We start from the raw sequence: 23,377 nt of genomic DNA, 5'->3' as shown, positions 1-23,377 counted from the left end.
GTATTAATTACTAATCAGCTTTATATTGTGACATTTCTATTCTATGTGTACTGTATATTGTGAGTGGGTCCCTAAGCTCAGTAAGTGACAGCAGCACAGAGCATGTGCATTGAATCAGCAGAAAAGAAGATGGGGAGCTACTGGGGCATCTTCAGAGGCACGGATCTTCCCTACTAGGACTGTAGTTGCCTTGGGCTGGTACTGGAGCCAAAAACATAATGTACAACTTTCCAAGCCTACTTCTTTAGTTAAGCTTTAATTCTCGTTTAAATTAAATGCTGATCACATCATGCCTAGATATTGCATGTTTACCCAAAGCTGCTTCTAATCACCAAGATGATATAAGCCATTTATAGAACAGGGTATTCATTTCCTTTTTTAGACTTTTAATATTACTACTCCCCATAGGAGGTATACGGTATGTGATTGGAAATGGCACCTAATTTATAGTTTGTTTTATTTAAATGTAAAATCTTCTCACCTGATGGATACCACAAAGCTCAAAGTGGTATTATTTTTATAGAAGAATTACCTTTGCCTTGAAAGTTTTCCTTTGAGGTCACATCAAACATTATTTTGGTAACATGGAAAAGTAAAGAAGAGCATTTAATAAAACAGAAAACTAATAATAAAAGGAAATACATACTGTCTATAGTTTAACGTTTATACGGGGGAATGTTATAAAGGTCAGTAGCGGAAAAACTATTTGCAATGGGAAAAGTTCTGCCTTTGCGTGAACAAATTTTGTTTTGCGCAAATTTAATATAGCTTCTGCGAACCGGGAAACTGTTTAGCGACCACTTCCAACAGTCGAAGACCGTTTGCAAATTTAATAGTCTGCGCCAGTTCGCAGTAAATGTAATAAAACTTCTTACTGAAAAAGTTGTTATGTTTGCTCCAAAAGATTACTACACCTTCAAGCACTTCTTAAGAGTGCGCGATTAAAATTGGCAATGCAATAACATTTTAAAGAACAATATTACATTGCGAGATGTGGATTTTTATTCTTATTGGTGCGAATTGTTTTTCTCTTTGCGACTTTAATTACATTCCCCCCTGTCTTTAATTTAAACTATTATGGTTTTTTGCCATCTATGCACATATCATCCAGTATTGCAAAACGGTGTAACAAAGGGAACATAAAGGAATATGTAAATATTACCTAGACTTCATTAGCCTGTTTAATGGTCTGAACCAAAATATGCCAAAGATTCCACATCTGAAAAACATTACATTAAACTACCATTCAGTTATCAAATGCTAACTTTTTTGAGAGAGGACAAAAATAAAATAGTTTTAAATCAGAATGCTCATCCTGGGGCAATCTGCATCTTCTCAGCTATCCCGTGGGCGAGGCCTGTTGTCTGTATATTTTCTGTACAGCTGATCCATGCTTCAAAAACGTTGTCAATCCAGGCCCCTACCCTTGGGACTTGCTACAGATAACAACTGCCTGATCTCTTTGCAGTCTATATTTTTCCAGCTGGCATAAAGCAGATTAATTGTGGAGGGGGGAGCAGGAACTCACAATCATAATAACAATTTCCCAAATGTGAAACCTTCCCAGAGCCAGGAAAATATTTTGCAGAATTGTTTCATCTTGTTTTTCTCCCCTCCGTACATTTTCCTTAAACACATTTACCCCTGATTACTTCCAACCAGCTCTAGTAACTCAGTTATGGCTTTGCTACAGCAGACCACTTTATCTGATATGTAACTTTGAAAAGCTAATAGACCTCAGTGTTTGGGGTGAGAGGTTATTAATACAAATTAATATTACAGCGGAACCCCCATTTTACAGGGGACGAGTAAAATGGAAAATGGAAAATGCATTATGCGCTACATATTAGTGGAACCACAACAAATGGTGCAAAATCTGGGTAAACTTAAAATAAACTTAAAACTTAAATAGTGATTCATTGCCTTAGCAATCACATTCTATCTGTTTGGTAGCTTACATATATGCCAGATGAATATTGTATTTTTTGGAGTCATGTCAAGGCCTTTTCCCAAGTGAAAAGCTGTTTCTTCTGCAGCTGTACATTAGGAGAGGTGCTAGGTGTGTAATTGTGTATTTGGAAGGAATAGTCACTGGCAAGAGTTCAAACACATCCCCAGTCACTAAGGAACATACAAACATGTTTCTCCATCATTGCTGAGAGATTTTGATCATTGTTGATAATGCAGCAGAGCAGTAAAGATTTGTAATGCAAATTGCCTATTCAGTGGATCAAAGGGGCAGCATTTGCTAAATACTGTATACCTTTCTTCGACATGAACACAGGATAATTTCAACAAAAGTACTGCTGAACACTATGGAATATTTTTCAATATTTATTTACAGTATGTGTTACCTTTATATGGAACACACACACACACACACACACACACACACACACACACACACACACACACACACACACACACACACACACACACACACACACACACACACACACACACACACACACACACACACACACACACACACACACACACACACACACACACATATAGTATTGCATCTGTGATTTTTCCTATAATGTGTGCACTACGTTATTCACTATATACTGTATATATATATATATATAGATATATATATATATATATATATATATATATATATATATATATATATATAGATAGATAGATAGATATATACAGTATATAGTGAATAACGTAGTGCACACATTATAGGAAAAATCACAGATACAATACTGAATGTATAATGCGGAATCTTCATTTTACCCCTGTGCTCTAAATACTATATATTCTGTAGTGACCCTAGTTTGTAGAATTATTTACTGGTAACAATTGTTGTTGGTGCATCAGATTAATTTGGGTGCTTTCAAAAAAATGTAATATCTTTGTGAGCACTAGATTCTTTATTTATATGTATTAAATATGGCAGATTGGTAGTTTGTCAGTAATGTTAAAGTATATAACTGAAAGATAAAAATAACCTCAGTCATGCAAAAGTAATGAATTCAGATTGAGTTTTGATCTTGGTAATGCTATCCGATAATTTGGCCATAAATGATGTGCATATAAGAAATGTAGTTTCCAGTTTTAAATGGCTATTATCTACAATTACTAATGGAACCATCTCATGTATGTGCCTATTTTAATAAATGAGTACATGATGTCGCACTGTGTCCTTTTTTTAATCTTAAAACTATTGTGCTATTATAATATTCTTCTCAGAAGTGCAAAAATCGAAGTCCTGTTTAAGCCCTGCACGCCTGGTAAATACTGTATTCACCTCACTACCAGTTACTTTTGAGAGAGAGCTGCTCTCTTGTTTCCACTGGATAAATGTAAGAACTAATAAATGAAAGTGTAGCCATATTGGAGTTCTGCAGCTGTACTAGAAAAGGATATTGCATAAATGGTGGGTAACAACACAGAGGGGCAGATTTACATAGGGTCGAATATCGAGGGTTAATTAACCCTTGGTATCCGACTGGCAAATGTAAATCCTTCGACTGCGAATTAAATCCTTTTTCCTTCCTTGTTCGATTCGAAGGATTTTAATCCATTGATCGAACGGTTTTTCTTCGACCTAAAAAATATTACAAAGCCTATGTGGACCTTCCCCATATGGCACCTCGGTAGGTTTTAGGTGGCGAACTAGGGGGTCGAAGCTTTTTTTAAAGAGACAGTACTTTGACTATGGAATAGTCAAACGATTTTTAGTTTGAATCGTTCGATTCGAAGTCGAATTTATAGTCGAAGTAGCCAATTCGATGGTCGAAGTAGCAAAAAAATCATTCGAAATTCGAAGTTTTTTTATTCTATTCCTTCACTCGAGCTAAGTAAATGGGCCCTAGAGTGTCATCCAACGTATCTACATGAAATAACTCAAAGGACTTTGAGTTTAAAGGGGGAACTCAAAAAATATTTGTCCCTTCTGCACTGCTGACTCTTCACGCAATTTGGCAGCAGCTGCTCTCCTCAAGTAAAGTCTTACACGTTTACAATGTCTTGTGCATGCTTCTTCACAGATCTGTGAATCAGCTGACTCCCACATCATTCTACAAAATACATTCAACACTTTAAAATAAAATTTAAACACACTTATAATTCATGTATAATGGGAATTTGATTAAACATTTCTTTTATTATGCATAAAAAAATGAGTGGAGCTTCCTTTTGATCAAGTGCTGTATTTGTAGCATTCAATAAATGGTTTGAATAACCTAGCACATCTTCTTGTATGGTTCTTATATTCTTTATCAATGTGCAATATAGTTTATGCTCAGCATCCAGGTAATACTATTTTTCAGTATTGGAGCTTGCTCTATAAGCATCTCATTGGGGCTGTTTTATCTCATTTGGTTCCCAAGCCAAAGAGGATCACTTCCAGCTGGTTGTCAGCTCCACTTCATTATGAATACATAGAATAGAGGAACTTAAAGGGAGTTACCCACACTAGTGCATTGAAGGATGACAGCATTTTGCTCTGAGTCACTGTTACTAACGCCGCAATCACCTCTTCTGCTATTGTCATTTTACTGGGTTACGTCAAAGCTGAAAAAATATGTTGTTAGCTCGGTCAAAGGTGCTGCAGCAAAAAGAACAGAACAATTAAAATTAAAGGTATTGATTGAGCTTTAACTAGAAAAGTTATTTGGAAACTTGGATACTGAAGATTGGATATACTGGATGTCATTTGTTGGACTTGGCTACAATTACATTTTTGTATGCAATACTACCGGTATGTTACATGCTGATGCCCGAAACATGTAGCGGCCCATTTAGTGGGTTTTTAAAATCACAAAAAAAAAACATTTTTCTCTAAAATCATGATTGCTAAGTAATATATTAAAAAAGCCCAATATAAAAAGCCTGAATGAATAAAAATGCAAAGCTTATCTGTATACTAATACGAAAAGATTGAATTAAAGAAAGATGTTCTAATTGGAAAAGGATTGACTTCTACATGACCTTGACAGTTTTTAGATGGTGAAGTCTCATATTAGTGTTTAAATTACAAATCTTCCATGGCTTAGAGTAATTAGTACAATCCAGATTTTTAGCTCTTAGTAAATCTGCCATAAAGTGTTGCATCGATATATATTTAAACTGCAGCCAATTTCTGATGTTCTGGCTTTATCTTAACTGTTCCGTATAACTATGGTGCTCAGGCAGGGGCACACTGGAGTCATCAATCTGTTGCTGAAGTTGCTGAACTACAATACTGGTAATTTGACAGGATTGATATTGCATCGCATTTGACTATATAGCACCACAGTTGGAGTCAATGATTACAAGGTGTAAACACAAACAGGTACGGATATTATTAATGAAATAGTTGAACAGTGAAAGTGCTAGGAGTTCAATACATAGTCGGGATGAGGTCCCTGCACTGAAGAACTTACAGTCTCTTAGGAAGAGGAGAGAGACAAAACAAATTTGGAAGGGGTATAAAATACAATGGTTCAAGGGTGCATTGCTGCAAAATTTGCAGGCAAAACAGACCACAACAAGAGGAATGGCCATTGGGGTAAGGCATGTATTTAAAATTTGCCTGATATTTATGCACCCAAATGTTTTGAGAAAATATATTGTCTGGCAAGCCCATCAAAGGGCCCCATGTGTGAGCCAATAAGTTGTCGATTAGGTCTGGAAGGACTGATTTGGCAGCTTTCATTGGCTCATGTATGGCCAACAGGCTGGAGGGATGAGGACAGCATCAGCCATCAGGCCTCTCCCAGACTGCATTTATAAACTATCTACCAGATCTATCTACAAGATGTTCAGCCAGATATCAGTCGGGAAAGCCAATCAGAGGACACCATACATTGTAAGGACTGAATTAGCACATTCTATCCATGTCCATATAAGGCCATCTTAAGGAGAGGCTCTGGTATGTGGAGTTTGCTTTGATAGATTGTCTATATTATTTCTAAAGTAGCCACACAGATCTTAAAGTGGACCCGTCACCCAGACATAAAAAGCTGTATAATAAAAGTCCTTTTTAAATTAAATATGAAATCCAATTTCTTTTTTTCATTAAAGCGTTCATAGCTGTTGTAAACTCATTTAAAAATATCAGCTGTCAATCAAATATTGCCTGCCCCTCCTCTATGCCTAGGCATACAGGCGGGGCAAGCAATTACTTTCACTTTCCATTAGGCACTTCCTAGATGTCACTGCTCTCCCTACATTCCCCCAGTTCGCTTAACCATTTAATTGTGTAGCCAGGACATGGGGATGGACATCATGTCCCACATTCTGGTGCACAAACAAGATTCTGAGATGATGCAAGGCTTGCCTTAATAACAGTGTCCACAAAATGGCTCCTGCCTACTTGCTATAATTATGAGTCCCAGACTGATGGAAACAAGATTCAAATAATTTATACAGTGTAATTAAAGTTCATTTTGCTTGACTAACATGATAAAATAGGATTTGAAAAAAAAATTTTGGGTGACGGGTCCACTTTAAAGGGGATCTAAACCCACAAACTGGTGTTTGCAAATGAAAGAAAATGTAATTGAAAGCAACTTATTTGTAACTATTGAGAGTATTGTCTGTTTTTATTCACTTCATCCAGTTCTGGATCATCAAAACAAAGTAGAAGAAGCCTCTTTATTGGAAGACTAGATGAAAAACTGACTTCAGCTACATTTGTTCAAAAGTCAGAGCCAGAAAGCAGAAACAGATAAACAAATACACTGCTTGGCTTATATATATAATTAAATTATATTGGCAAGTTTCTTGGTATTATATTTTATTTCATTATGCAAATAAGCAGTTTCATTTTTGGGTGGTGATGGCATTAAATAAGATAATTTTATAGAGCAAAGAACAGTTTGACAAATGAAAAAAAAAAAACTGGGAATACATTTTTTTTTATTCCAACTCCATAAGTTGCCCACAATGTAGCTGGCATAAGGTTGTTGTCAATTATTAGACAGCAAATCTAGTTCATGTATGGTAACAAACAATGTAATTTTTAATCCTTGCCAAAAAAATATATATATATATTTACTACAGGGGGGGGCAGATGTCAGCTGAAGTTGTGAACCACCCTCAGAAAAGAATATATATACTGTAAATATATTAAAAGCAAAAATCTCTTCATGCAACATCTCAACCACCTTGATCTTAAGATGCTGCATTCATAATTCTGTTCTAGTTCTGTTTTTAATATACATTGGGTGATCTACTGTATGTGTTTTTCTTGAGCGCTTATAACATGTGACAGACTGACACTAAAACGCACCATGTGAAATGAAACAGACATAGCAAGGAGAGCAAGCTTTGGGACAATTTATTGTAAGTACTCCTTATCCCCCAGTCTCTTATGTTAAACACCAATTTGCACCACAAAAGCTAAATTCTTCTGTTGCTCTAAGTCTCAGATGACCCAGACTACCCATGTTAAAAACTGATGCGATTATGAATGTTGATTTGATTAGCTACAACACGTCAAGGTCACTGGACATGTGTTCTTGCTACTTTTATGAAATTAAATTGATTTCCAACTTGGCAAATCAAGAGGATTCCTCAGATGGGGATTTTGGCTTGTGCTTACATGGGGAAGATATGGGGCCCAACCTTTTAAATCCGTTGCATTTGTTACAGTGTAAGATGCATGTGTGGGAAAATGTTGCACAAGGGTGTTTTACACGGGCATGAAAAATGAATTAAAAGATGTAGAAAAGATGATCTGTATAAATATACGACTTTTGAATAAAGTGAGAAAAAGAACATGAGCACTCTACTAATACAGTGAAACAATTTCTGTAACAGTTGAAACTATTTTAAAAATCTATAATAAATTTTTTATGATGTGTAAAAAAACGGTGGGATAATACACCACACATCATCACCAGGATTCACTGTGTAAAAAAACAGCTTAAAATGTTTACGCATTTTTATCTCAGAATGACTTTCGCTGGAAGCAATGTAAATTAATGATGGCAAATATGGTGTTTGAATGGCTTAAGCTGACACACACCATGTGATATATTACACAGGTTTTTACACAGTTGTTTCAGCAAATTTCAATTTACAGAGCATCACAAATATGCCCCTTTATGCAGACAAAACTATATACTGCTGTCTGAAATGGAATGACTGTTAACGGGAAAATCTCCCAAAATTATAACTGTTGCTTTTTAATCAGCTGGATGAGCTTTACAACACATATTTATACACAACACAAGTTAATGGGGTAATGCTCCTCTCTTGTTTACCATAACTCAGTGAATAGAGTATGTGATACATTTTTCCTATTGTCCGTCTCAAAGTGTGCCGTCATGGGAAGGTTGCTGGCAAGGAAAGGGTTACTCACCAGTCAGGAATTATCTCTGCGTAGTCACAGTTCAAATTGATTGTAGAAAAAGCTGCAGGTGGGAGAAATGGTCAGTCATTGTCGGATGCAATACATGTGACCGGCACAGGTGCGTATAAAAAGCCTGTCACATAGGTGCTTACCTGTCATTCGGTGAAGATCCTTGAAGAGGTTCGTCAGGTTCGCTGCTTCATCCACTTCAGGACCGCCGGAGTTGCAGCGTGCCTTGAAGACATTAGGCGCATCTGCTCCAGTCAGGAGAGCAGCATTTATCGAGGAGGCCTATACATCGCCCAATTATAGGTTCTACTTCGTGTGTACCTGGGTGTGCTACTGTGTATTGATTCTGATCTTGATCTTGACCCTTGCCTGTTTATCGTCTATTGAACCCTTGCCGCCTGAAGTGACCTTGTTGCCTGGACTTTGACCATTATTTTGCCTAATACTATTGTACCTCAAACTGTGCTGGTCTACAGCTTCCTCTTTGGTCCGTAACTGCAGTCTGAGCCTTTGGGCCCTTACATTAACACATTATAATGGTAAAACATGCTGCCAAGAAAATTTTGTAGAATATTCAGCCCTTCACCTATACTTAAATGATGCCAGATTCAACAGGTTTTGGTGTAATATTAGGAAGACACTGGTGTTGTGAGGCTTGGCCCACAGAATGGATTCAAGCTGACTTGATTAAGAATATGGTATTGCTTGAATTATTCCTAGTAGTGGTTGCTTTAGAAGTACTGTATGGGGGCATTTACTTGTCAATAAGAGAATAATATTGCACTCTGACAATATGGGAGTAGTTCAGGTCAAAAATAGCTTATCAGCAACATCTCCCCCAGTGGTTAACATTCAAAGGCAAATGGTGTTTAGTGCGATGAAATACAACATATGGATAAAAGCAAAACACGTGCCAGGTTGTCAGAATTCAATGGCAGATGATTTATCTAATTTTCAGTATGCACAATTCAGACATCTTGCAGGAGAAATCGATCAAAAAAAGTGTCCATTGTCGGGGATATATATGGGGATTAATACCAGCATATTAGAAGAGATAATGTCTCAATCAATAACACAAAAAACTTGGCTTGAATATGTTAACATGTGTCAATATTGGTTACAATTCAATGCTAAACAGGAAGTATTCAAGGATAATTTGGATCACTTAATATTGTTGTTGTTGGAGCATACAGAAGCTCAACACTCAGTAGCATATAAATAAAAAACAACTGCCTTGCATTTCTTTCTTTTTTAAGATTGTTTGGTCAACAGTACATCACAAAAGCAGCAGTTGTAAAACAATCTTTAAGGGTCAGGCCACACAGGGCATTTTGGGGAGATTTGGTCACCTGGCAACTAATCGCCTCATTTTTGCCAATCTCCCCAAATGCCTGAAACTTTTGGCGACTTCGTAAAACTAATTGCCGCGTGTGATTAGCACTAGGGATGTCGCGGACTGTTCGCCCGCGAACTAATTTGCGCGAACATCGACTGTTCGCGTCCGCCGAATGTTCGCGAACGTCGTGCGACGTTCGCCAATTTGGGTTCGCCTTAGCTGGCGCTTATTTTTGACCTCTCACCCCAGACCAGCAGATACATGGCAGCCAATCAGGAAGCTCTCCCTCCTGGACCACCCCCACACCCCCTGGACCACTCCCCTTCCATATATAAACTGAAGCCCTGCAGCGTTTTTTCATTCTGCCTGTGTGTGCTTGGAAGAGCTAGTGTAGGGAGAGAGCTGTTTAGTGATTTGAGGGACAGTTGATAGTAACTTTGCTGGCTAGTAATCTACTTGATACTGCTCTGTATTGTAGGGACAGAACTCTGCAGGGATTTGAGGGACATTTTAGGTTAGGTAGCTTTGCTGGCTAGTAATCTACCTTCTACTGCAGTGCTCTGTGTGTAGCTGCTGTGGGCACTGCTTCTGATCTCTCATCTGCTGACTGCTGCCTGTAACCCAATAGTCCTTGTAAGGACTGCTTTTATTTTCTTTTTTGTTTTTTTACTTTGCTACTATAAGAGCCCAGTGCTATTAGTCTAGCTGTGTTGGGGAGTGGGACTGGTGTGCTGCTCCTAGTAGTTCAGCACCAACCAGAGTATTTTTTTTTTTTAATATACATATATATATTTTTTTATTTTACTTATCTTACTGTTCTTTAACGTGTCCAGTGCTGTTTGCTGTTCTTCATAGTAGTGCACCAATAGTAGTGCACTTGCAGGCATTGTTTGCCCAGTGTGTTCTTCAAACAACTGCCACCTAGCTGTGTGAGCTTGTTCACATTCTGTCTAAATATCAATAATAATACCGTCTCCAGAAACACCACCTGAGTGACGTTTTCCAAGCAGCAATAATATATTCCGTATCCACTGCTGTAGTGTATACGTTGACCTTGCAGGCATTGTTTGCCCAGTGTGTTCTTCAAACAACTGCCGCCTAGCTGTGTGAGCTTTTTCACATTCTGTCTAAATATCAATAATAATACCGTCTCCAGAAACACCACCTGAGTGACGTTTTTCAAGCAGCAATAATATATTCCGTATCCACTGCTGTAGTGTATACGTTGACCTTGCAGGCATTGTTTGCCCAGTGTGTTCTTCAAACAACTGCCGCCTAGCTGTGAATCTTGTTCACATTCTGTCTAAATATCAATAATAATACCGTCTCCAGAAACACCACCTGAGTGATGTTTTCCAAGCAGCAATAATATATTCCGTATCCACTGCTGTAGTGTATACGTTGACCTTGCAGGCATTGTTTGCCCAGTGTGTTCTTCAAACAACTGCCGCCTAGCTGTGTGAGCTTTTTCACATTCTGTCTAAATATCAATAATAATACCGTCTCCAGAAACACCACCTGAGTGACGTTTTTCAAGCAGCAATAATATATTCCGTATCCACTGCTGTAGTGTATACGTTGACCTTGCAGGCATTGTTTGCCCAGTGTGTTCTTCAAACAACTGCCGCCTAGCTGTGTGAGCTTTTTCACATTCTGTCTAAATAACAATAATAATTCCGTGTCCGTAAACATCACCTGAGTGATGTTTTTACAGCAGCAATAATATATTCCGTATCCACTACTGTATACGTTGCCCTTGCAGGCATTGTTTGCCCAGTCTTTAACCAAGTGCCACTTAGCTGTGTGAGCTTTTTCACATTCCGTGTCCAGAAACATCACCTGAGTGACGTAGTGTGATTTCTGCCCTTTACAGCACAAAACACAGCGCTGTGTCAACAATGTATTTTTCAGATACATTTTTGCCCTTGATCCCCCTCTGGCATGCCACTGTCCAGGTCGTTGCACCCTTTAAACAACTTTAAAATCATTTTTCTGGCCAGAAATGTCTTTTCTAGCTTTTAAAATTCGCCTTCCCATTGAAGTCTATGGGGTTCGCGACGTTCGCGAACCGTTCGCATTTTTGACGCAAGTTCGCGAATACGTTCGCGAACATTTTTTCCGCCGTTCGCTACATCCCTAATTAGCACCGGCGTTTTTTCATTTTAGCCAGTGCAGAGTCAGGGAAGGCGCTTGGGGAGATTGGTCGCCGCAAAAACGAGGTGATTAGTCGCCAGGCGATTAAATCTACCCAAAATGCACTGTGTGGCCTGACCCTAAAAGGTTGGCATAGAAAAAGTTTTGTAACTGATAAAAGAAAACCTATTTCTTTAAATTTGTTATACAAATTATTAATTGTTTTAGAGCATGTATGCTTATACAATTACGAAGTTACTTTGTTTAAACTGTTATTCCTGTAAATGTGTTTTGCAGTGAAGCAGTAAGTGATTCAAATGCAAGCAAGGCGGTTTACACCACAATGCTGTTGAACTGGTACAAGATAGATTGAGAGTGTTAATTTAAAAAATCAAAAACTGATCCTTTAGGCAAAGGAACAGTTCTGTGGATAGGCTCTTTTGCTCATCTTACTTCATGCCCTGTCAAAGACTATGAAAGTTTCTTCACTATTAGGCCCAATATATGGTCCCCTTTTCATGCATGCTGATGGCTCAGAGGTTTTTAAATTCCAATTTGAACATATACTCAAACTGTGCTTATAAAAACTGGACATTGAGCCTAATGCATACAAGTCTCATTAATTTCACAAAGGCACGGCTACCCATGTATCCTTATTGGGTTTAAGCAAGGGTTTTATGAAGAGGCTAGGAAGATGTGATTGAAAATGCTTATGTTAGACCTAATTTAATTGACAAATCTTAATTGATTTATTCCAGGTCAGAAGCAGTACCTTGTATGGATTATTGGTCATTCTTTCATATATTGGGCCAGGAAACGAGCATAACAGGACAAGGTTAAAAATCATTGTTTGGGTATTAGAGGTGCAGTTTGCCTACATTTGGCAAATGTTGACACTTATGCTACACAGAAACCAGACATATTGTTGATTATTTAGGGGGTTATGACATTGGATCTCATATCATATTAGCAGTACATGTGCCCACTGTATATTTTAGGTGCCATATGTTAGGAAATGTAGGGGGGAAAGAGAGTACCCCCAAAAATATTTACGATCTTTTTCAGCCTATCACCCTTAAAAAAGTAAAAGACGCCAGCGTTTTTTTGGGACTTATAGGCATGAGGAGTTAGAGTAAGAAGGAGATGGCCTACACAGAAGTGTCATTTGTCAGATATTGGCAACAAAATCTTTAATGTTGGTTTACAGAATGCCATAGAAAAGGCATTATTTAAATGGGATTGTGGCAATTACACATTTACTAATGTAAAGTGAATTGGTGTGGAGGAAAAGAAGTTATTATTACTATATGTAGTTTCCTGGCCAAGAAATTTAAAGGCGGAATGTGTATAGACAGCCTACTGAAGAATTTTGGCTTGCCAGGCTTATATTGTATATGCAAAAAGATGGATGTCTAAGAAACTGATTTTCAATAAATAAGCTGCGGCCATTCTCCAACAAAAACGTGTGTCAAGTGTATTTATTATATATTGGGGATTTATATCTATTAGAGTGTGCACAGCATACCTTTCCCATGTCAAGTTTTCACTATTTGGCAAGGTAAACATGGCAAACATGGAAACTGAAGCTACTACATGTTTGGTCCTTGTGAGATATATAATTAAAGTAATAGTGAACAGATAATCCTCCAGCATAATGAACTCCTGTTAACAAAACCATCAAAAACAAAGGGAAAAGGGAAGGCTATTTTTACTGGTAATCTAATTATCTACCTTGCAAGGACCAAACATGGTGTAACTTCAAGGGCCATCTTCCACACAGTCCATTTTAAGCAAATGAATCACATTGTTTAAAATTGATTTCCTGTATCTCTGTAATAATAAAACAGTACCATGTGTTTTATTCTCAATAAGCTGTATAAATCCTAAACAATCCTATTGGGTTCATTTCTTGTTTGCAGTTTTTTTGTAGCCTCAAGGTGTGGTGGTCCAAATGATAGGAAAAAGCATGTCTATAGACAGAAATAGTTTTTGTAGTGTTACAGCTACTCTTTGTTTTTATCCTGTGCTGAATATCCTAAACTATGGTGTTGGCTTTACTGCTAGTATAGCAGCATTACCAATATTATCTCTGATGCAATGGTGTAACTGTGTGCCCCCACCAATGCTTCATTTGATCTCACATGCTTCACAAAATCATGGGTCACCTGTGACCCCCCCCTCAAAGGCCCCCCACATGTCCATGGGGTTTGAGTCTCTATAGGTACACAACTTCCCTGATGCTCATTGGAGGTGGAACTAGTGCTGATGTAGTAGCTCTTACCTCTAAATAGACCATTGTCCAGACAGACCAACATACCTTTTATACATAATGTTTTCTATATAATGTTAATGCATAGGGGGATAACTACTGTACCTTAGTAAAACAGTTTTACAAAACATTTTTACAAAAAAATTACAGGAATGTTTTGCTTTGACTTTTATATTCTGTAACACAGTAAGATAAAAGAAAACCTTATTTGTTAGTATGGGTTATGATTTGGTACATTTACTTATTTAGCAATTTTGTCTATTCAGAAGTGAAACTCCATCTTGCTTGTTTGCCCAGAATGGAAGGAGTCACTATTGACTACAAAGGCAAGGGCAGTGAGCAGAAATGATTGAAACACCCCATGCTACATAGTTCTAATGATGTATTTCAAAAGCATTTGCTATATGCTTAATTCATTCTGCTAATAATTCAAATTAAATCCAGACCAAAACCCACAAAGTATTTGTATAACAGGCAAAACCAATTATAGCTAAGAGATTGTAATTTCCATAGAGAATGATTTTATTTGCATTAGGAAATTATTCCTACATAAAATCACATGTTTTCAATGTATAATATCCTGATTTCTCATGCTGATACCCAAATATTGTTGATCCTAATGTAAACTCAGTCTAATAGACGTGCTTAACTATGCAACATTATGTAAACAATTATCCATGATACCGTACCTTAAATTTCAAAATGTTATTGTATTATTATATTTAAATATTATAAATAATAATCTTTTATATTATTATTATTATTATTATTATATTTTAGTTTAATGAAGACTGCAGGTTATAAAATGTCATAGAAATTAATTAATTAATAATCATATAAGCATAGAAACAATACATGGGGTATTTAGAGTAAAACCAAATTTAAATGGGCCCAGACCCTACATTAGATTGTCCCATTGCATCTCCTAGCAGAAGACCAAAATAAACTGGTGTGTATTTGAGATAGACACAACACTATTGTGTTTTTATCATACAGTATGTAATAAATTATATTCAATGTACTAAATGGAGTTTACAAATGTTATGAATTTCTGTAGCAAAAAACAAAAAAAACCTCAATATTTAACAGCTTTTACAATATTTTATGAAATGTTTTCCCCTGTGATTGGCTGAAGTTCAAAAAGACTTGCAGCCAAACACAAGAGAGCTTTGTGGTCTCCTGTTTGGTTGTCACCTCGTAGATTAGATTGGCTACTTCACTTGGTGTATGTTTGGCTAAAGTTCTTCCATAGGTGTTAAGATTTTCTGGCAAATGTACTTACCACTCTGAACCATTTGCCAAGAATGAACAAAGAACTTGTACAGGAATCTGTTTGTAGAGAGAACAAGATCAGTAGGCCATTGTTCCACTTTTCAAGCCCTTTAGGGCCATTATTGGGAGGATATAAACACAGTTGAACACTGATTTTGAGAGCATTATACCTAAAGTACAGTATTCAAAAATCCAGGTGGGTGTCACCAAACTGGCAACATAACTAAAATGACAAAACTAAAGTTTCCTAAATGAAAATAGTAAATATAGGTAAGATTTAAAATATATTTATTCTTTATTCCCAATAAGGTTAGAACCACATTAACCTATCACAATTCTAATGCATGCACAGTTATTTGTAATATCATACTGAAATATACATTCAATTACATAGATGACTCAGTTGTTGCTAGACTACTAACGCCAGCATATTTAAATATATTATCATGGGTTATTGCATTCTGGGAGCTGTAGTCTTGTAAATTGGGGGTGCATTAATTTCCTAGCTCTCCAGTATTAGCATTAGCAGTTGTTGCTAGACTACTAACGCCGGCATATTTAAATATATTATCATGGGTTATTACATTCTGGGAGCTGTAGTCTTGTAAATTGGGGGTGCATTAATTTCCTAGCTCTCCAGTATTAGCATCACCATTAAAATACAAAGGAATTCCCCAGAGAGAATGCCATTTGATCAGTGTAAATCTGGCTTTGTGTTCTAGACTGAAGGAGTTTAAAAGCAAGCATTACTATAGGTTAGCAACTAACTTAATGCCTTTTATTACATATGGGGGTTAGAGCTTTAAATATAGTTACTAAATGATAGTAAGTCTTCCTTTCTGATGTCTGATTATAGTTAATATTATGAATACAAAATAACACAACAATCTCAACAAGATGACTGACAGTGCTGACAAACAGGATTCTAAAGGTAAATTCCCTTGCATATTTGTTTTTGTTCAGCAGCATTCTCATTAATGAATATTTTATTGCTTATGGTAAATTATTAAAAACCCTGAACAGTTTTCTGGAAGGCCTGGAATCCCCTTCTTCACCTTCATCACTCAATTTTGTGTTTCAAGTTGTGGCAGACCCTAAACTGCAGGTCTGTATTACTATTTATTTATATCTATAAATTATAGTTAGGAGGGTTCTTAATAAGGAAAACACAATCACATAACAGGAAGTCCCAAAGTTACAAACAGCCAACTAACATACAACTTGCAGTTACAAACAGAGCATATCACTGTACTGTGGTTTGCTTGGCCTTTATTAGCATTTAGCTTTAATAAACCACCACACCAACCCCCTCTGGCATGTGTTGTCTACTGCGGTGCACAGAAAGGTAAAAATAAATATGCGCAGAAAGGTAAAATAAGTTGCATTTAATGGGTAAATCTACCTGTTATAATTTACATAGAAATTCAACTTAAGAACAAACCTACAGAACCTCTGGTATGTAACCTGGGGACTGCCTGTACACAGTCCAACATTTTATGCTTTCTATTAAGGATATCGGTCATATCAGTGGCAGCCCAGAAATGCATTAAGTTGTTTTCTAATTATGTAACCATGCCATTTTAGAGATTTTCCTGTGAGCTATTTTGCAAATGGACTGTTACATTATGGATTGTCCTCCAGTGAGACTTTTCAAAGCACCAGACTGTGCTTTGCAAGGAATGTGAGGCTTTTCAAAGCAGTATAAAGTGGCAGGGTTTTCAAAGCAGTAAAACATGGCAATGTAAAAACCAACGAAATAAGAATTGTCTACTGCTGCTGTTGCTTTTGTGACCAAAGAAATTACCTGAAAAGAATAAAAGGAGCCAGACTGAGAGATACCTGATCAGGCAGAAACATTTCTTAGCCTCTCTGAAGTGTAAATTACTCCTTTAGAAATGGTACCTACCCAGGTAAAAGAGCTGGAAACTGCACTAACTCTTAAAACTGCATAATAAAATGAAAAGACTTTATAATATGTTGTCTATGCCGATATGTCACCGCAATTAAAATGTTCTATATTTATAGATATTTGCCTGTATCTATCCCCTGCATAATGTATACATTAACAAGATGTGGCTCATGATATAAAATTTGCTTATTCTGTGAAAACAAACTGCAGCTTTACCTGCCTAGAGGTGAAGCAAACCACATTGATGGTTCTCCTAAGGCTGTGTTTTCCATTTATCTTAAATGGAAAAAGGAACGGCTTGTCCTGTTGTGAAGGAAAGGATATTGGGCTGAAGAAAATGATATTTACAACATCAAACAGCAAAAATAACAATAAAACCTTTTTTTAAAAATGAAATTGATCATATTCAGAAATCTACCGCAGCAAACATACATGCATCTAATGGAAGCAGGTTATTTTTAATAGAAAGTCTATTCACTTTCTTTTGGCAGTCAATTTCGTTTGAGTAAATGTTACCTTTTCATGTCCTATTATAAGATCAAAGTTTGTAAAGGAAATAATGTATATCTTTCCATGGGAAAATAAAAGCTAATGATGCCAGAGATAAGAGCAGTTTTACTCCCGCACTTCAGCGAACAATATACCCACAATGTACCAGTGAGTAAGCTCTCCTTTATCTATCTGATATATGCCAGGTGCTCTCATGCCTTGGCAGACTGTTCTACTGATTAACAACTGCCAGGTACAGTACATTTTATTTCCCTATGACATTGCATACCAGCTTTGGATTTGAAAAATATGAAACTTTGAAAATGTAATAACACTTTAAGAGCAAAAAACATCATGGTTTTGACTAAATATTTATGCAATTTGCACACTGTTGGTCTTTGTAAATGAAGGCCCAGGATAGAGTTTTGCCAGTCTGCAAGAACCATACAACAAACTAAACAGGAAGAAATAAGAAATAAAATAGCAAACATTTTCCCAGTTTGGTATCCCCACCAACAGGGAGACAGATTAATCCCAAAACCGATACAAACACATTTAACTAAACTGAGTGATGTATGTTCCTTTACTACTAATTTCACTCAGGAGGGTAAATTAGAGTAGTTTCCTCTATTATACAAGAAAGGCCAAAGAAAATTGGATCCAGTCCTGTCTTTACCACTGTTGCTGACAGTTATACATCAAGGACATTAGTAGTGTAAAGCAAGTATTTAATTTGGCATCATTCAGAATGGCCTGGTGGGTTACCAGGCAAAGGAACACTCTCCATAAAATGTAAAAATAGGGCTATATTATTGTATGTACTTCCCAAGTATGGCCCCTTCCTAGACATTCAGTGGTAAATGGATCTATACACAGAGACAGATAAGGTAACTCAAAAAGTCATAAGCTACCACCCATGACTGCTTAGGGCGTACATGATAATTGGTCCAGGAGTAGACTGTTTAGTCTGCTGGCACCTCTATGATGTTTCTAAAAAGTGAGCACTTGCAGCATAGTCACATTCAGCTATAAGTGGCTTTAAGTTATGCAGTGGTTTTGCAGATGACTCTGCACCTCTGCAAAGGTAGCCCACTTGTGTTGGATAGTTCTTTCAAAATCAGAGGATGGGTGGTCTGCTTGGCAGGGATAATATCAGCATTTTCACTATAAGATGTGGGGCCAAGGTATTGCACATCCAATTATCAAGATATCACTGTGGTTTCAATCTATGCAGCTCTCAGACCCAGAAGCTGAAGGGCAGAAAGCTGCTGATTCTCTAGGTTGTTATGTGTTTGGCAAGTTGATTGTGTTAATATTGAAAGCCATGCAGCCACTTAGAGAGGAGATTTGAAGAATCCACTATAGTGTTAATATGGTACTCAATTTCAGTGGTCTACTTCTTTAAGGCCTGCAAGTCCTGGTGCACAATGATAGGTCTAAGCTCCCTTCTACTTTTGTAGAAAAGACAATGAGTTCAAACACATGAAGAAGACTTCTCAGATATTTGCAATTACCTTAAAGGGATACTGTCATTGGAAACCTTTTGTTTAAATGAATCCGTGCTGCTCCAGCAGAATTCTGCACTGAAATCCATTTCTCAAAAGAGCAAACAGATTTTTTTATATTCAATTTTGAAATCTGACATGGGGCTAGACATTTTGTCAATTTCCCAGCTGCCCCAAGTCACGTGACTTGTGCTCTGATAAACTTCAATCACTCTTTACTGATGTACTGCAAGTTGGAGTGATATCACCCTCTCCCTTCCCCCCCCCAGCAGCCTAACTAAAGAACAATGGGAAGGTAACAAGATAGCAGCTCCCTAACACAAGATAACAGCTGCCTGGTAGTTCTAAGAACAGAACTTAATAGTAAAAACCCATGTCCCACTGAGACACATTCAGTTACATTGAGAAGGAAAAACAGCAGCCTGCCAGAAAGCATTTCTCTCCTAAAGTGCAGGCACAAGTCACATGACTGGGGGCAGCTGGGAAATTGACAAAATGTCTAGCCCCATGTCAGATTTCAAAATTGAATATAAAAAAATCTGTTTGCTCTTTTGAAAATTGAATTGCAGTGCAGAATTCTGCTGGAGCAGTACTATTAACTGATTCATTTTGAAAAAAAATCTTTTTCCCATGACAGTATCCCTTTAAAGTCTGTAGAAAGCAGTTTTGTGTGGTAACTGAAGTATTGCAGTAGGCAGGAGAGGTTTGAGTCTATGACTGCACTAGTTCATGCAGGGAGGATACCACTCCCTTGTTTGGTACAGCTATAGACTTTCTGTTGATAAAGGGTCCAGGAGGGCCCAAAATGTTGCCCTTGTTTTGTATGTATATGGGCTGATAAAGCACAAAAGATTCATCAACTACAGTGTGCTACTGGATTTCTTCTTCTTTATGTACCATTCGATCCAAGACAGGTGATGGTCTTCCTGTTTAGCACCTGAGACCTACACAGGTATTATTAATGAAGGTTGAGCACTCCAAACTATCAAATTTAAATCAGACAAAATTACTGTAAAACATTAACTTTTCAATAAGCCTCCATGCTCTAGATCTAAAGTAGAAAGCACTGTACATATAACATACTGTACATAATTTGAAATACACAAAAAAAATTCTAAAATGTTGGATTCCATTTAAACTATTTATTTCAAAGGTATATACATATTTAAAGCATATATATACCATAATAGAATCAAGTGTACCTGAAAGGATTTGAATTGCAAAAAATAACCTCAAAATATTAGTGAATACTCTCAGGTCCGATTATTCATATAATCTTTCCAAGGATACCAAATAGCATAATAATAAAAATGTTTTTTGTATAGGGATGTATTCATGAGGCATAACTATTTGTAGCCACCTGCCGATGTATAACTTCTCCAATAAAGGGGTATAACTTTTGCTGCTAAAATTAAGTGTAATAACAAGCCTGTTTTTGTAGGATCCTTAGGTTCCAACTTATGGAAAAATAAAACCGACATAGAGGAAAAGGCAAAGTGACAACCTATAACTTTTTTCACAGATATTTTGGACTTGAGTCCAATAGGTAAATGTCACGATCGGCTCCCTAAATCCAGAACAAGTGCTTAGTTCCTGTGTCATGGCTCTGCTTCTGCCTGTAGCAGCTGTAGCAGCTGTATTTGGCCTCTGGAGGAGCCCTCAGCTACTCAGATACCACCAGGTCTTAAGAGATGAGCCAAGCAAGAGTTCTGAACAGGCAAAGGGGCACAGTGGTTACCGAGGTTTTGGACAGAAGGCAACAGTTCAGGGAATAGACAAAAAGCGTAGTCAGGCAAGCCGGGGTCAGTACAGGCAGAGTTCAAGCAGGGTCAGACAGGCAGTGGTCGGTTCAGGCGGAGTTCAAGCAAGGTCAATCAGGCCGGGGTCGGTACAGGCAGCATTCAAAGGATAGTCAGGCAGACAAGGATCAATACCGGTATAATTCAGAATAGTCAGGCAAGCAAGGGTCAGGGTTGGGAGAATTCAGAGTAGTCAGGCAGGCAAGGGTCAAAACAGGAATCAAACAAGACAGGAATCGCACCCAGGATACTAACATGTTAGACCTAACACGCAGGCAATGAGTTTGAGCTCAAAGTCTCTTTAAATATTCGAATTTTGCACCACTCAGCATGATGACATCACGTGCATGGAGCATAAAACTCAGAAGTGCATGCCACATGCGCCCTTAGTGATTACTGGCAACTGCAGATGGAAGACCACTTGGTGGGCGTCCCCGCCAGAGGAGCGGCGGGTGTGCCAGCTAAAGGCTCGGCAGGCATCCTCACCAGAGGCGCGGCAGGCGTCCCCGCCAGCCCACTGGACCACCAGGGTACATCACAGAATGTACCCCCAAACAAATATGTTCCAGAGAGCCAGGTTGTGAGGACCTACCCTGGTGGTCTAGTGGGGGTGCGACAGGGATGGGGATGCTCATCACGTCCTTCTCCTTGCGCACCGATGCACGTTCTGAAAAAAATAGCCCCGCTGCTTGCTTCCGGGTTTGAGCAGCAGAGCGGGTGACGTCATCGAGCTTTGGCGCGAGAGCCAAATATTTAAAGGCACAGGCACCTTTTGTTTATTACCCAATGCTATGTCTTTTTCATAGTTCCTGAGTGTGTTTTCTCTGTGTTACTGATCTGTTACTGACCCTGCCTGTCCCTGATTAAATCTAGTTTGCTGCCTGTCCTGATCTTTGCCTTGTTTTCGACTACTCTCTTGGATCCTGTTATGTACCACGATTTTGGTGTGTTTGACCTGGCCTGTGACCCCGACGTCTCCTGTATCTGTACCGCATTGTCTGATTATTACCGAGCTGGCCTGGCTTTGACTATGCTTCTTGTTTCCTTGGTTCCCTTGCTTGCTCTGAACTCTCTCCCAAAGCCAAAGGCGTCTGTTATAGGCGGAAGGGTGAGCCGAGACTGGTTCCTTGGAGTCTGTTCTGAGTTTGGGACACCCTGTGTTACACTGGTGCCATATACTGCACCTCCAGCAGATATCAGACTGAATTACTCTGATTGAATATAAAAAAAATGGGAATCCTATAGCACCTTGAAAGTAATTTTTATTAACGCTCTTGATATTTATTGCTTATTGAGCATTTCATTACTAAACTGAATATATCATACCAATTTTGTTATGAGATTATCTGTTGCATATTTGTCTCCCAAGATTTTGTATATATATACAGTATATTTTTTTTTTTTGCACAATATGTTTCAAATTCTGCCAAGGCTCTGCAGGAAAGGCTTTCAATCGGTAAAGAGGCAATAAAGTGGTTTAATTGCAGATACCTCCAATTATACCTAACTGATCATTTTTCTTTTTTGTTAGGATCAGTATGCTAATTTTCAGCATTCAGCATGAGTTGCAATTGAGGATTCTGAAGGCAGACGGCCTTTTCATAACCCTTATCATTGATACCAGGTAAGTATTCAATGTTATTCCTTAACAGGGTCAATGGAGAAGGGTAAGGGACTAATTGGAATTTTGAATTTACCTTGTACTTTATATTTAGGCAATCAAATTTTAATCAAAGGATGAGATAAAATTTGAGGTGAAATATTGTGTATTTTAACCCATATCAGAAATGCCAATTTTCTACAATGTACTTTTGAATTCTGTTTTGTATATTCAATTACCTTAGTTAATATACTAACCTGATACTGTAATATAATTCCAGATCTGGTAAGCCCAGGCCACCTTGGTTTTAAGTTTTGTAACAAATTCATAACTATTCTTCTACCTTTGCCTACCCACATATAAATATCTTGTATATTGCATCATTTCTGGAAAAAAATATTTTGGAATAGCAATTGGAAGAGTGGAAAAAAATATATAGTAATTTTGGGAGGATACTCAGTTTAATTTATTAATTCTTCCAAGCCAAGTAATCCCTTTGTTCACCTAAGATTTCAATAATTTATCTATATCTCCTACTAAGGGTTTATAATTGAAGTCATATATATCATTAAAATTGGCTGGGATGTGTGTGTCCAGATAAGTTATACTTTTAAAATTGAATTTAAGAAGTTTAAATTTTTGTTGAGGCAAAAACAAGAATAAGGCTTCTTATTTTCCCATATTTAATTAGTAAATTGAGTAAATTCCATATTCTTTCAATTCCTTAATAATATTTGATAACAATATTAGGTTGGTAGCC

Source organism: Xenopus laevis, chromosome 7L, assembly GCF_017654675.1.
Source record: "Xenopus laevis strain J_2021 chromosome 7L, Xenopus_laevis_v10.1, whole genome shotgun sequence".
Classification (NCBI taxonomy): Eukaryota; Metazoa; Chordata; class Amphibia; order Anura; family Pipidae; genus Xenopus; species Xenopus laevis.
The sequence above is the reverse complement of the archived record's forward strand: the minus strand, read 5'-3'. Positions refer to the sequence as shown.